This window comes from Anopheles aquasalis, chromosome 3, assembly GCF_943734665.1.
Source record: "Anopheles aquasalis chromosome 3, idAnoAquaMG_Q_19, whole genome shotgun sequence".
NCBI classification, from domain to species: domain Eukaryota; kingdom Metazoa; phylum Arthropoda; class Insecta; order Diptera; family Culicidae; genus Anopheles; species Anopheles aquasalis.
The window spans coordinates 66,356,049-66,371,048 of record NC_064878.1 but is presented as its reverse complement, the minus strand read 5'-3'; the positions used below and the strand labels follow the sequence as shown (position 1 = coordinate 66,371,048).

Sequence of the window (15,000 nt, the reverse complement as noted above, 5' to 3'; positions counted from 1 at the left end):
TGCCAATATTTCTCCGGGGTGTCTCCGGTGTGCGCTGCGGCGCACTGATCGCACGCCACCGACGCTGCTGCTTGCTATTTTTAGCGTCCTCCGGTGCCACTTGACATGTGACCGAAAATAGCAGCTCCCGTTGTGAGTTCAGAAGTGAACGAACACTTAACCGCTGCTGCTGGTGCTGCTGCCTGCTGCTGGCGACATGGCCAGTGTATCCGGGAGTGTGCGACCACTCAGCCAGCGCCAGTACAATGGTGGCGAACGGTAGACACACCGACTATACCATGGTCTGCCGAGGGGTGAGCAGAAAATGGGATTTCCCTTCACTGCACTTGTGCACATCCCATGGGATCTCCATGCAGTTACCGAGAAGCGCCACGCCGACAAATCGCTTCCGCTGTGTACGCCGGCCACCAGTACCGAGGGCTTCCGTTTTATTGTTTTTTTTCTCACCCAGCGAGGAACCATTTCAAATGAATATAAAGCACCTCCACGGCCTGTTTCCGATCGATTGTATTTACATTTCCCGCCACTGGAGCTTCGATGGTTTCTGGAAAACAAGTAAATCGACGAAATTGATGTTTGGGGGCTCAATTAAAAACCCCATAGCTGCGTTGCGTTGCGCTGCGGAACAAGTGGGAAGCTTCACTGATATCACTGATGGGCAAATGTATGCAAATACGTTATGCATAAATATGAACGCTCCCCGCTTGCCATTCCATTAATTTTCCGTGGAATTCGCTCAGACGGAATTCTGTTGATTTATGATGATTACGAGGCGAACCGAGCAAAGCGATGCATTTTAAACGTTCGGTCGGTTCGCGGTGAGGCGTCTAGGGAAATTCCAGCTCGTAAGGATGGTCGTTGAAGCCTCGCATTCATTTTGATTTCATCATCATTCCATCCATTGACCGATGGCAAGAAATTAGCTATTGTTTTCCAACAGGACATTCCTTGTTATTGAGAATTACGCCCTGGCTTGTGTCCAAGATCGTAAATGATCCACGTGAATATGTTCATTAGCTCAACCGGCCAGCAGCATACATCCGTCTGGCTAATTATGTGGCTGTGCTGACGCAATGCTACAGCTCTGTGCGATGTCTTTCGTATAAATATTCAAATAAAATACCGATTCAAGCACACCGTCTGAGACAATTTGCCTCACGGGCTGCTGATGAGCCACCATTAAATGCATTTAAATAACAAATGTCACTAATTTATTATCGCATCGCACTGTGCTGTCGAGTTAATCATCCGTGCGTTCCAGTGCTGATGTGGCCGCTGGACGACCAACGCAACGTCCGATTCGCCTTTCATTTCATCCACGTGCTATTCCGCTGCTAACGAGAAACTGATGTTGGGATGCCGCGTGAAGAAATGACAAAGTGCTGGTGGTTGCAAAAATGATCGCCCGTGTCCGTTCGTGATGGCAATGAAATGTGGCATTCCAGGGTGTCAGAATTGGTATTTAAAGCGGTGGTAAAATAAATCAATGATTAATACGCTTTCATTCGTTGCACATGGGAAGCGACGCGGCCTTTACGCGCTGTTTGTTTCTTTTTTGCATCTAAACCATCAACCAACGTCGTCCAACGATTGATGCACATTATTGCTCGTTTTAATTATCGACCGTTGTCTGTTGTCGTACGGAAGTATCGTTACAATTATCTACTGCATCTGATGCGATGAGCGAACGGGGCACGTCATCCACCATAAAACCAATTAAAAGGATACATTCGCAACGGATCGTTAGGAGAAGGCATGCAACCACTGTAGCGGTTGGATTGAACTTCTCTCTAATTGAACATATTAGCACAATATGCTATTTCTTTCATCTTTTTAATAAGACTCTTCTAATAACGGCATTCTTTTCTTCTCTTTCTTGCAGGTAAGTGCACGGAGAGGAAATCAATCTACGAAGGAAACAAATACGTGATAACGGGTTACGTAAGATGAACCTCGTGTGTGTTTTTTTTACGTCTGTTTGCGCAGATTTTAGTGAAGTTATCTCATATTACAGTGAAGCCATCAACGCCGGCTGTGAAACACAAATGTACACAGTCGTTATCATGTGCGCGAACAGGTGATGAGCTTGAGATGATTCATCGTACAGTACTGGCTAAACAGTGGGCAGGCAAATCGCAAACCCACAAACAGCTCGCTCGGCTTGGTTCTGCAAAGAAAAATTCCCCCTTATCTCGGCCTCGGTCTTATGACGGATTAACCGTCCTTCGAAGAGAGTAATCATATGATATTTAAATTACTCATTTACACCAACGCCGCACACCAACGAATGCCCCCCCCCCCCCCCCCCAAAAGCATATTTGTTTGCAGCTTGTGGCCATTAGCAGCGTGCACAAAAGCTTTAGTTGTTTTGTTCGGACGAAATGGGAACTTCCTCCGATCGTCATCGTCTTTCATTCATGGCAACGTCGACGCTTTGGAGATTTTATCGTGGATCATTTTAGCGACTTCGAGATGTAGACGACAGGGAAGAGGGGGTTGCCGCGCGGCAGTCAATAAATTGGATTACATCAAGAGCGAAGCGAAGGAAGCAAAGTGATCGAATAGATAGGGTGCATTATCGCCACCATGGTCATCGCCTTAGCGCTGGGCAGCGAGGCCACTATCCGGGGCGGTATCAGTAGCGCACCGTATCGTGTTATGTTGGGCTGGCTCGCTCTGAACTCGATACAAACATCCGACTCGGTATCGGCAACTGATATCGGGCAGTTGTAAAAATGGAAAACCAAGCTGCTGCTGCTGCTGCTGCTGGTGCTGGTGCTGGCATGTACCAAAGTGGCTACGATAGTGATGATTGAACTTTCTAAAAATAACATTTTATCACGTACGCCTCGTGTGTGACGCTGTGTTTGACATGGGTTCCATGGTCCGTGGCACGGGCCACAGACACAGACAGAAATGAAAGATTATCATCGTAATATCGATAGCTGGTACGATGATGAATGGTGTGTTTGGATTTATGCGATGACAATGTAAGACCGTAACGTGGTCGAGAGAAACAAGCACCGGGCACCTCGTTGCCGTAGCCCTTTTTCTGGATTGACCTCGTTTTCAACCACAGACCCACACGCCACTGCTGGAGTGAGAAAAATTGCGAATTTATCGCACCCAATCGGGGGGGGTGTGTGCCAAGTTATTGTGGGTTGGCTTAAGTCACGTGCTGTCTGCAAACTTCAAAGTCAATAAGATGGCCCATAAATTGTGTACCGTTTGAAGCCGCCGGAACGCCGGAAAGAGCGGAACGGGAATAGAAACAATGACAGTGGCCCCCCCGGGCACATTGCCGGAAATTGTGTGTCGGTGGCCGAATGGTGGTACCAGCAAAGACACAGAAAGTATCGCACCGGGTGACAACTTTGTTTGCCCCGCGAGCGCGCGCGCGCGCACGTCCCGCACCAACCGAATCGGATTTATGATGCGCTTTTTACGGCAATCGGCGTGACGAAAGAGTAGTTCCGTGTCGTGTCAGTCAGTGTGCTGTGAGCGAAGAGCATGGAACACAATGTTCCACCGCCCACCGTCATCGCATCGATTAACAATCGTGTTGTCGCCGGGGTCATAAATATGTTTGATGACATACCCTCGACTTGAGCGCACGACTGTTCCTTCACTGCTCAATGAACTGCTACCGTTTTTTGACTGTTGACGAGCATACGGTCACTGCACAGAAAATGGGTGAACGTTGGAATTGAAAAATTGAAATTCCTTTTCGCCCATAACAGATCACCAGCTCGTTTACCAGTAGCAGTAGTTGTCGCAGGATATGTACAATCAGCATCGTGAACACGCGCTCTCGTAAATGGAGCTCGACAGACCCGATACCCTGGGCAAATTACATTTTTTCGGACACACCCTTAGTTCCATAGGATTCACCACACCCTCGGTACGGGGTTGTTTGAAGCTCATTGCGTGTTCCAATGAGCTGGAAATTTACATAAACCGTCCATCCCCGGACAACGACGGTGGTTACGACTATGCTGGGAATTGCCTGGTTTTTTATTATTTTAATTTTAAAGTGTCAGTCTGGCAGGCAGCGCCTTTAATGTCAGTTACGTTAACGGTTCGGTGGTTGATCATGGTTTTTGGATGGGTTGGAGAGGGGGTGGGGAGTCCCGAAACCGCGTCGATTTGGTTCTGGAACCAGTCAGTCCCAGCTGTCCCGCCTGTCAGACAACTGTCAGATGAAAACTCAATTATTAACGCTATATTCAATTTCCGCTACGCCGCACCTCCAACCCGCTCGAAAAGGAAAGCTCATTTCGAAGATAATAATTTTCCTCGACGAACGACGCTTTGCCAACCCAGCCAGCAGCAGTCCGATCCTCCAGGAGCTAGGAGTTATCCGTTAAACGCTGGTTGTTTAATGATTCAAAATATGTTTACTTCATGCTGTGGAGCATGGCCTCCTACGTCGTGGTCGTGATTTCGGACGGTGGAATTGTGAAATTCCTCTCGAATTGCCAATGATTACCCTTCTGCTGCTGTGGCTGCTGTGATTGAATCTGACTCGCACAGATCCCAAACAAAATCATCGTCATCATCATGCCATGTTGCAATCTTTTCAATCCAAAACCCCTGGATCCCGACGGAAAAAAGTGGCAAAGGCGTGTGAAGAGCCACCAGATTTCGTCACCGTTCTGTCACCGGGTCGGTCGGTGGGTCGAATTTAATTTAGTCGAACCCTCGTCGTCGTTGGGAGGGAGTTTTTCGCTCTCTATCTTTCTTCTTTTTTCCCCCTATCACTCCGGGGCGGATTAAAGGCCCCGAAGGATGATTCACCTGTGAGGGACTCGATCACATATCCGCATATTCGCTCGTTCCAGGGCGCAGAGTGGAGGGGTGTTTAGGGACGGGTTAGATCAAGATTATCCCCCCCCACCCTTTCCCGCAGGTGGGAATGGTCGGTGATGAAAAGGGCCCAGGAAAAAGGGCTAAAAGTTTCATTTCATTCGGTCAACCGGAGGACGGACCGAACAGCCAGCCAGCCAGTCTGCTAGCGTATGTCCCCAGTGGCGATGGTCTGCTGGTGACGGAAGCAGATTAGGATGGGGCTTGTAAACTTGATGATTGCTACCGGAAAACGGTTACCCCCGAAAGAAAAGTACTCAATCATAAAGTTTATCGCTCGAAGCATGGACTCTGGTGAGTTGTTCGTTCGTGATTCTTGTTTTTTTTTTCTTCTGTTGTATAAGCGATCTCCATCAGCGCCAGAGTTTGTGTAATTGATTCCGAATAGAGAGAGAGAGAAGTTTCCGTATGATTTTAATTTATCGCTGGAGGTTTTCTGTGCAAGAGATGGAGGAGGTTTTGCCGTAATTGTCGCTTAATCAATAATTGCTGACAAGAGAAGGTCTTGAGATCAAAACCAATTGCTTAAAACCCACGCAGACCACCAGAAATGATGTATTACTAGGTCCGCGTGCTGCTGCTGCTGCTGCTAAGTCGTTTGTCAGCAAATTAAACGATCGACGGTGCTGCCGACTGCTTCCGGCAGGGCAGAACCGTGAAGAAATGCGGTCGTTAGTGCCTGTGGTGACCGCGCTGCTCGTTACACACCGCATCAAAGCATTTTAACGATGTCCCGAGTCCAATGTGCACCCTCTTCCGGCGCACGGGGACGTTTAATGATCGATCTTTTGCTGCTTCTGCTGCTGCTGCTGCTGCTGTGGTGGTGCTGGTGGTGGTAAATCATCCATTCCGAACGCCATCATTTGCGGCTTACATTCCACCGCGTGCCGATCAGCCTGGCGGACACGTGGAGACCGACCACTTTCGGCAACACCATCCCGTTTGTTTGCCGGATCAATACCAACCCCGGATGTGAAGCCAGAGGTCACACCGAACCGACGCTACAAATTGCAACAAAACACCGAGACCAGAGAGAAAGAGAAAAAGAATGTTTGTCGCACTGTAAAGTCCCACGACTGTGTCCGAAAGAACCACAAAAACACCAGAGGGAGGGCAACGGGGAAAGTAATACAAGAAAACGGGAGGAATGAAAAAAAAAACATCGCTCCGTTTCAGCCATATTTCAAACACTTTACGAGCGATCGTTTTCCGCCCATTTTTTCCCCCTTCATGGTGTGCTTTTGGTTTAAGCGTCACCTTGGTCAACAGAGTTGCCTAGTGTTACACGCGGCGAGGCCTACTACAATGTGTTGGCCACGGGACCCAAGTACCACCGCCTGCTTGTGGCCCGCTGATGGTTGACCATTTTTATGGTTCTCACATTTTTTGAAGAACGGCCAAATGTGCTGCGGCACAGGAACACGGAATATGACCGGTAATTCTTGATGTGAGATTGGCGAGAATGGTGGACTTTGGTCTAATTGGAACCGGAGGGCAATTACATACCGTGCAGCATTTCACATGCTTTCATCAGCAACAAAACAAATTAGCAAGCAGAAAAAAAAACAATTGGATCAATTCTGATGTCATCAACTCGTATCAAAAGTGAACTGTTAGGAGTCCTTTTCGATTTCAAAATTGGATCAATTGCTGCTTCGAGTGTTCATAGTGCCCAACGCTGCGATGAAATAACTGTCCGATCACAAGAAAACATAAATAAAACTCTAAAAAGCGTGTCTGGTGTTGAGAAGCTGCCGATGTGCAACGACGCCATCGGATTGGATATTGCTCAAACGAAACGGACGCTTCCAGAGGGAACAAGTCGTGTCCATGACATGCCACTCTTCCCGTTCCGGTTCGGGAATTGGCCGGCTCTAGTGCGCTGCTTCTTAACCGCTTAACGGTTGCTTAACGTCATTGTCCACCGTTTAATGGGAAACAATTTACGTCGTCATTGCTCCCGTCGTGGCCCGGGCAGACCTGGCGCACACAGAATCATATTTCCTTGACATCTCGAGCCTGGTCTGGCTCGAGCGTCGCCGTTGGACGTCGTTGCATTATCGTTCACTATTGTTTTGAAGCCACCACCAGCTCTTTGCCCATTTTCTATTGTTCTCTCTTTGCTCCTGGACGATGGTAGACGGTGACCTTCTGCGTGTTGTACACTTGCTTTTATTGGCAACTATTTTATGGTCCCTTCGTCTTCTCCATCATCAATGGTCTTGTTCTCATTTTTGAGTGCCAGTTTGTCTTCGTCGTCGTCGTCGCCACCAATTCGAGGAACACTCCATAAATCCCGCATCCATAAAAGAGGCTTAATTTACGGCGTATGATTAGCTGTTTAAATTTTCGAATTTATCACTTCACTCCTCATTGAACCTCGCCCGCATTAATGCGTTGCGATGCTGCTGAATTGGACGCCGGCCGGCTGGTTGGACATCTCATTTTTATCGTCACGAAACCGTAAAATTCCTCAAAAATACTCTTGTTAATCACTTTGGCTACGGGGAATTCCTCTAATAATGAAACAACCCCTCGCAAGGTCGGTCGAGATGAAGATGAGATATAAATTTAAATCTAGAATCCACCATTTCCGCTCGATCAACGCACCCCTTCGCTATGCCGAGAGTACCCTTGAATTTTCTGCGGTTGACTGTCCATTGTTCCGACCGGCCAATTCACCTTCGAGACCGCCCAACTCCCCTCCTAGAGAATCGAAGTGTAGCGATAGAATCAATCTTTAGCGGTGAAGCGAAGCGGTCGAAGCTCTCCAAAAACCACGCCAAACTCCCTGCTCGTTGCTTCGATTAATGAAGATAAAGCCGTTCACCGTTGCACCCCGCGACCACGCCGTCCCTCAAAAGGTAACCGAGGCGAAGGTATTTTCCCCTCTCCACGTAAACCTTTTCTTTCGAGGACGGCTCTCGACGCAGAATGGAATTCTTTAAGAGCGAGGGCAGACAATAGCCATCACCGGATGCAGAGTGGCTTCTGAGTGCCTGCCGGACTGGGCAAGAGAGCGGTGCGAGTTCTTTGGCGAAAAAAGTGGAAAGAATGAATGGAAGCTTTGGAAGCGGCCAATAAAATGGTTCTCCCTCATCGCGATCGCACCAGCCCCCCCGCGCCATGATGACACATATTTTCCCCTCCCACGAGGACGAATCGTATTTCCGATACGGATCGTAGCGGCAGAACCATGGACCAGGACCACCGGTGATGAAATATTCATTGATCGTAATCGTAAATGAGTCGATAATTTACTCAACCCCTCCGCCCTACGTCCAGTCCGGTGCAGAAGTCGACGAAGGACATCTCCCATTTATCTTGGTTAGAATTCCGTTTCGGATTGCCTTTTGTGAAGGAATAGAATGCTCGCTCGAGACAGTGAACGGTCACATTCATGTGCTTTCTTTGAGAAAACGCAATAGAGATGTCATAGTCTTTATGAAAGAAGCAAAAAGAAAATGTTTTAAACACAACACTCGTGCACAAGATGCCCCCAAACTAAAGCTCTGTACAATATTTACACCTCACAAGCGGACCGACGCTGCCACCAAATTGGTTCCCATTTTCGGTCAACGAAAGCGGGACCACTGGGAGTTGTTACTTTCAATTTCACGGCTCTTTTGGAGTACTCTTGGCACGGTGCTGCAGCTCAGGCTCAGGCACGAGGCTTCTTCCGAGACTAGCGTTGTTTAATAAAGTATGAATGTTTAGTATGAAGATGTGGTTAGCCCGAAGCGTTCCCCGGGTGGGTTTTTATGCTAAACAGTGCTGTGCCTGTGTGCGTGGGGCTGTTTCAAGGCAAAGGACGACGCTGGCTGGCTGGCCAAATGGTTTTGCCTCACCTGTTGTGGCAGATGTTTTAAGCAGGTGACAGAATGTTATTGCAGAACCTGCAGAGCAAGCGCTTACGAGTTGCTGACAGTTCACTGGCGTACGTTTAGAATTTGAAATTATGCCAGGGAGTTGAGGTGCTATTGGATGATTCAGATAGAATTCCCAGATGTTGGGCGTGACTCAACCAGCAGAAACCAGCGTCCTTTGGATGTGACTGTGTGCACGTTCATTATTCTGACGCAGTCCAGTTCCGGGTGAGATTTTGACAAGTCGGAAGCCGGAAGCACCGGTCTTTTGGCGTACTGAAGTGCGGCGAAGGATTAATCATTCAATCAAGAATGTGCTATCCGCCTTGGATTGGCAAAGGAAAGATAAACCATCGGCAAATGTTTCATGTCTCGAAACGCCCACCCACTTGGACGGATTCGCTCGAGTGTTAGCTCGCTAAATCTCCTCCCTCACTTCGGCCAAAGTATCGTATTACCGTGTGCGGCAAAGGGTTTTCCACGAGCAGCCCTCAAAATCCTTCAACCAAAGTGGCCATCCACCATCAGCAGCACCACCACTCGGCCTGGCCACTGGGTGGCCAATATTTCAGCAGATCACTTCCAATTAGTTCGACCCGAAAGGCTGAAGACCCGTGCCCGTGAAGAGTTCTGGGGGACTGTGAGACCATAAAACAGGCCGTCATCATAAAGTTTGAGTGGTGCTGCTTCGGGTAATTAGGGCATTAGCCACATCATAAACCATGACAGCATGTGGCGTGCGTTTTGGAGGCCCTGGGTAGGGGAGGGGGGTGGTGGGAACTCGAGAAGAGAGTCATTGAAGAGCAAGGATCACCAACGTTGGTGCACGCATGTCACGCAGCGCGGTTTTCCATTTGATTCCACGCCCGCACGAACATCATCCATCTTGAACTGATAGCACCATATCGAGAGTTTAAAGGTTATGTAGGCGCATCAACAGACCAGCTTAACATCTTGGCTGCCGGCTGCGGGTCACCCAACAAAACGCAAGGATATGTTGCAAAAGCTTGCGCTCTGAGGTCGCTTGTTTGCAGAGATGGTTTTATGGCAACCCGAACCCGGGCCACCGTATCGTAGGTCCGGAGTCCGGGTGACGTAGAAGCCAGTAGCCCGTTCATCAAGCCGGTCAACTCGAAACCGGCGCCCCAGTGCCACGACAGTTGCCGAGTACAGCACACTGTGGTTACCGTGGGCGTCAAACGGTTGATGGGCTTGGGTCGGTAATTAGGAAGTATCAAATTGAAGACTCCATCTTCGACGCCTACGCTCGCTCGCCCGCAAGGGTGCCCCTTGGAATCGTGGGTTTTGAAAAATAAGAGGTTATTAATAAAATTTTAGCTCATAAGATTTTGTTGGGTTATCAACATTTACTGTACCATCGTAAAACCGCGCAAATTCGCCACTCCGAAGTGGTGGTTTTTACTCTTCTTTTCCTCTACGAAAGCGTCTTCTTATGGCGTTCGGGATCGGTTTTACTCATTAATTAGTTACATGCAACCGTCTTACGGAGCGTGGAATGTTTTACTTGCCGTCATAAATCACTTAAATTTAACACTTTCCGTGTTACTCTCATGACGCGGGCGTAAGTGCACCATGCCTATACTTATTAACGAGCGATTCGAGCTGTGAACTCGGTGCTTGAGAAGTAAAATAATCCATTCGGTGGTAGATAAACTCACTGGTGTTGATACGAAAGACCACGAGCGCCGTGTACTTGATTATGTTTGACAGAAATGTCAATCTCAGAAGGCTACTCCTGGTACACTTAGCCTTAGCCAGAAGTTAGATACCTAATCAGTTTGGTGATGGTTGTGGTTCTGTGGTTTGTAAACCACTCTCAACATTGACACACCCCTTAACGACAAAACCCCCAGAACGAGATGTCAACGAACGTCCTTGGCGTGAAGCAATCGATGCCCATTGAGATGATTACCGAGGTCATGGCTTGCTGAGGTGCATGTGTTGAGAGGTATCATACGTGCTCTAGTAGGCATCATGACTGGCACATTGAAAGCCGGTTTAGCTTATTTTAAAGACGTAATACGGCTTGAATTTGTGTGAACCAGCTTGTGACATAATGCTCAGTTGGGCGGGTTTTCCCTCGGAACGAAGCCAACCCCTTAGATAAAGCTTTGGGCATCATCGATGCACACAAAAATATGTCTCTGATAAAGCCACAGACAGGCCATAATTAGACGCCCTTACGCCAGGTTTGTTTTGATGAGTTGACCATGGGCCAAAAGCGGACTCTCCGTGCGTTAGTTCATCGGACGATCGAGGGCAGAGACCGGCCAGATAAGCTAAGACGCACCAAACGCCACCATGTTTTTGCGATAAAACCCGAAAATCGATTCAGCGATAAACTTAAATCCACATTTAATTCAAATTACAATTAAAAGCTTAACCGTAAAACCCCCGGGGATGCAGCTTCGTTTTGATGTACCCAAGACTACATGCGATGGATGAGTTAAGGTAGCGATAAGAATCATATTTCCGTCGATGATACGTGCTTGCTCGCTGCACACGATTGCAAACGTTTGCAAACGGTTTTGTTAGTTTTTTTTTAAGATCATCGGACCTTAACAAAGCACCGGGTTGTGTCTAATGGTCTACAGCACCGCTTCGTGATGGCTCATTCATCATCTAAGCTGATGGTTTTGTGGTTGTCACAGTACCCACGACATGATGCTAAGGATTTTCCCATCCCATTCCTTAACCGCATACCGCACGATTTGTTTCCGATTGTGTGCGCTTTGGGGGCTGCCAGACTGGGAATACAAGAATCCGTGGGCGCTTTATCGCTCATAATCGAGCGTTTGCTTGAGTCTGCGGTCGGTTCGCGTTGCCAAATGGTTTGTTTGGTACATTTTTATGCGTTCCTTTTGGCCAATTGTATTGGCGCACATGTTGAGTGAAATTGTGTGTTTAAATATAGCCAACCAGGGAAGCAATTTGCCAGACATTTAACATTGAAATTCCTAACCCAGCGAGTTCCTTCACGCGACCACTTGCCATTCAATGTGTCTCAAGTCGAGCGATTCAATCGGACTCCGGTGTTGACGTCGTTTAGTGGCCACTTTATAGTGTTTACCGGCACGGGTATTTATACTTTCATCTAATTCGGTTAAGATTTGTTTCTTTTGCTCTCGCTCGCCTTCCGTTTTCGTCGAGCGTGAAAGCACTGGTCCGTCAAGTCCGATGGCGACGATTGCACCGATGTCATCAGGTGCAGCACTGCGGGACACGGTGCACCGTGCACGGCAATCACCGACACGGCTAATTGTGTATGCATCACATTATGGTTGCCATTCCTCGGTGGTGGGGAGGGAAACCTCTTCTTCCCTTTCTGTCTCTTGGTTTAAGGGAAAACCAATCTGATTGACATCGGTCGTGTGACGGAGAAAGGAAGGAGGAAGTACGCTATTTTAACTCACGTTGATGACGCCCCGGAGAGGGTTTCCCGTGTTGATGATGAAGCGTTCTACCGGGAACACGAATGTCAGCCATGGTCAGCCTTACTCATCTCTGATTCATTCAAGTGTAGCGAAGTGTGAACGTTGGTTCGTTGGGCAATTTTAGATTTAGATTTGTCGCCAGCATGGAATGTTCTTTTGCTTGCACCGCACAAAGATGTTATTTAATTAATCTAACAAACAGACACATTCAAGTGATTCGCTTGAAATCAAATTCGGATGGAATGGATTTTTACGTTCGTTAACAAAATGAAAACCGGGGAGTAGATTCAATTTCATTTCGATTAGAAAAATAAAGATGCTCCTGCTTTGTGCTGCTCGAGCAAGCAGTCGCAACGGAAGCAATTGAATGGAAAACATGGCTCTGAAGAGCGTGCTCGACAGAAATGATCTATGCTATGGCCATGTCTCTGCCAATGCCTGTCGTAAAAATCCGCATGTCAAAGTGGGTTGCCCAAGTGATGGGGGCAGCCCCCACGCCGCAGTCTCCTGTTTGTTTTATGTGCGGCCCTCTGTCGGGCCTTGGCTGTCCAAAATGAATGTCTTCATCGTGGGCACGACGAGGCGTAAGAGGCCACTTCTACTCCCTCGCCCCCGGTCGAAACAAACAGAACCGAAAATTACGCGAAAAAAAACGCTACAACTTTTCCCCTGGCAGGATTTGCTTATTGTTTTCTCGTGCTGCTTGTACAACACAATGTTCTGCCGATGGGAGAGGCATCTGTTTGAAGAAGTCAAACACTCGCGAACGAGCGCAACACAATTTCGTATTGATTTCCACAAAATAGAGCGTAAAACGCAGGGCCACGGAGCGGGGACAACAACTGATCAAACATGCTCCGAGCGAGGCACGAGGCACCGTGGTCCTGTGAATGGTGTGGACGTGAAAAGTTTGACTAATAGTTTTCTATTTCCAGTGCCCGTCCGCTCGCGAGAGCAGATACGTGCGCCTTAAGCAAACACCTGCCACCAGCCACCGATCAAGCGGCCATAGATAGATGGATGGATAGCTGGCTGGCTGGTTGGCTGGCTGGCTGGCTGGTCGTACTGTGGTGCGATATTGGAAATATCGATTAGCAGTTTGTATCACAATGATGCATATGTGAGGCACGCGATGCCTGGCCCTGGCATGAATGTACGAACACAAAACTGCAATCATAAATGCATTGTACAGCGCCATTATAATCGGTGCATTGCATTCCGGGACATTTTATCGCCAACTACCGGTTAATCGGGGGGCACATTACGCGCTGGAATTGAAATTATGTTGGCCGCACTGGGACTGGGATTACTTTGAGTCAATTGGACACTGAATGGGTCGACCACTTGATCCACATCGCTTGATCCAACATTAATTGAATCACCAACATGCATGTAGGAAGCATAATGCGCGATCCAGCCAATGCATCATCGTCCATCCACTGTGACCGATGAGCACAACGGGGATCCTGGGACCGACGTGAGAGAAACCGTCTGTATTGGCCACGGTGGCCCTGATCGTCCAACGCAGAGGACGAGAAATGGTGAAAAGTAGTACGAAATGAATCATTTTCCTTCGTGACGGGGTGCACTTTTAAAGTAATTTATCACCCAGCAGCAAGCGAACACACACTCGGCAACCAGTTGCAGCGTACCTTGATGGCCACCTAGTGGCCAAAGTGCGTTTGCTGTTGCTGTTGGCAGTGACACAGTCGCCGCTCCCTTTCGCTCCTGACGTGCTGACAAATGGTCCAATTTTCGGGCAAACCAACAGCTGCACTTCCATCGCGTTATGCACCGCGGCCAGAACGAGTCGGCAAGGAACGGAGGCAAGGACGGTTGAACCATCAGTCAAACGAACAAACGTGCTGACACTCGTGCCACTCGCGCTCCGTACCGAAAGAGTTTCGCCTCGCGGCGAACAACCCACCTTTCGGGCGATATGCTGCTGCAGTTTCAATGGAGCGCACGAAGCCGGAAAAAAACCTATCGTGTTTCGTGTGCGCTGATCACTTGGTGTGCTTCCTTTCACCACCAACAACAACCAACGTTTTGCGAATAATCAACCCACCGCCGCTCGCTGCGGATTTGAAATCTATTTCGATTTCCGCACCGGGCGGGGGAAAAAACCATATCCGAAGCGTTAATAATATTACGAAATCCAATTATTCCAACTTCCAACACTCGAAGTTAGATGGGGTTCCGGTCGCCATGTTGACGCGGTGCGCTGGAAGGTTGATGAGAAATTGATGTTTCCATAAACTCGCTCCACGCCGCCCTCTCTCCCTCTCTCTGCCTCTCTCCGTCGGTTATAAAACAAACAAAACGCATAGGAAATGGTGCGCAATTGAATGGAGTCGAAGTGGATGTTTGTCTTGTCGGCATCGCGTTTTGTTTTTACTCTTTCATTTCCACCACAAAGGAGAAATGTTGGAAACAAATGCTTTTCAGTGTTTAATAATACAGTGGCCCCTTCCGGAACACGCTGCCAATATGGTAGCCATGCAATATGCGAGCGAGTTCAATTTTTTCCACCAGCAAAACGTGCGAAATATTATGTTTTTTTCGGAAAGCGATTTTCGGTCGACCTTTGTTCTGCAGAGGGCGTTCGGTTGCTACCAACGAACTGACATCAATGCTCGAGGCATTCAACGTATGGGTAACCACGGTTGCGGTAAAGCAGGCTGAGATGCTGTGGTGACTCCGGGATAAAGTGAACCTTCTCGTCACTCCCGGACGACGTGCCAAAAGGCCGCGAGAGAGAGCGGATACGATTTGTCATGTTTACTTTAAATTTCACCGAAAAAAATGAATGC

The 15,000-nt window shown here is 48.3% G+C and overlaps 1 protein-coding gene across 9 annotated transcripts in view; it reads left to right on the top strand.

Moving 5' to 3' along the window:
• LOC126578852 (uncharacterized) overlaps positions 1 to 15,000 on the top strand; it is an 83,951-nt gene that overhangs the window by 31,199 nt on the left and 37,752 nt on the right. The gene's annotated exons all lie outside the window — the stretch shown is intronic.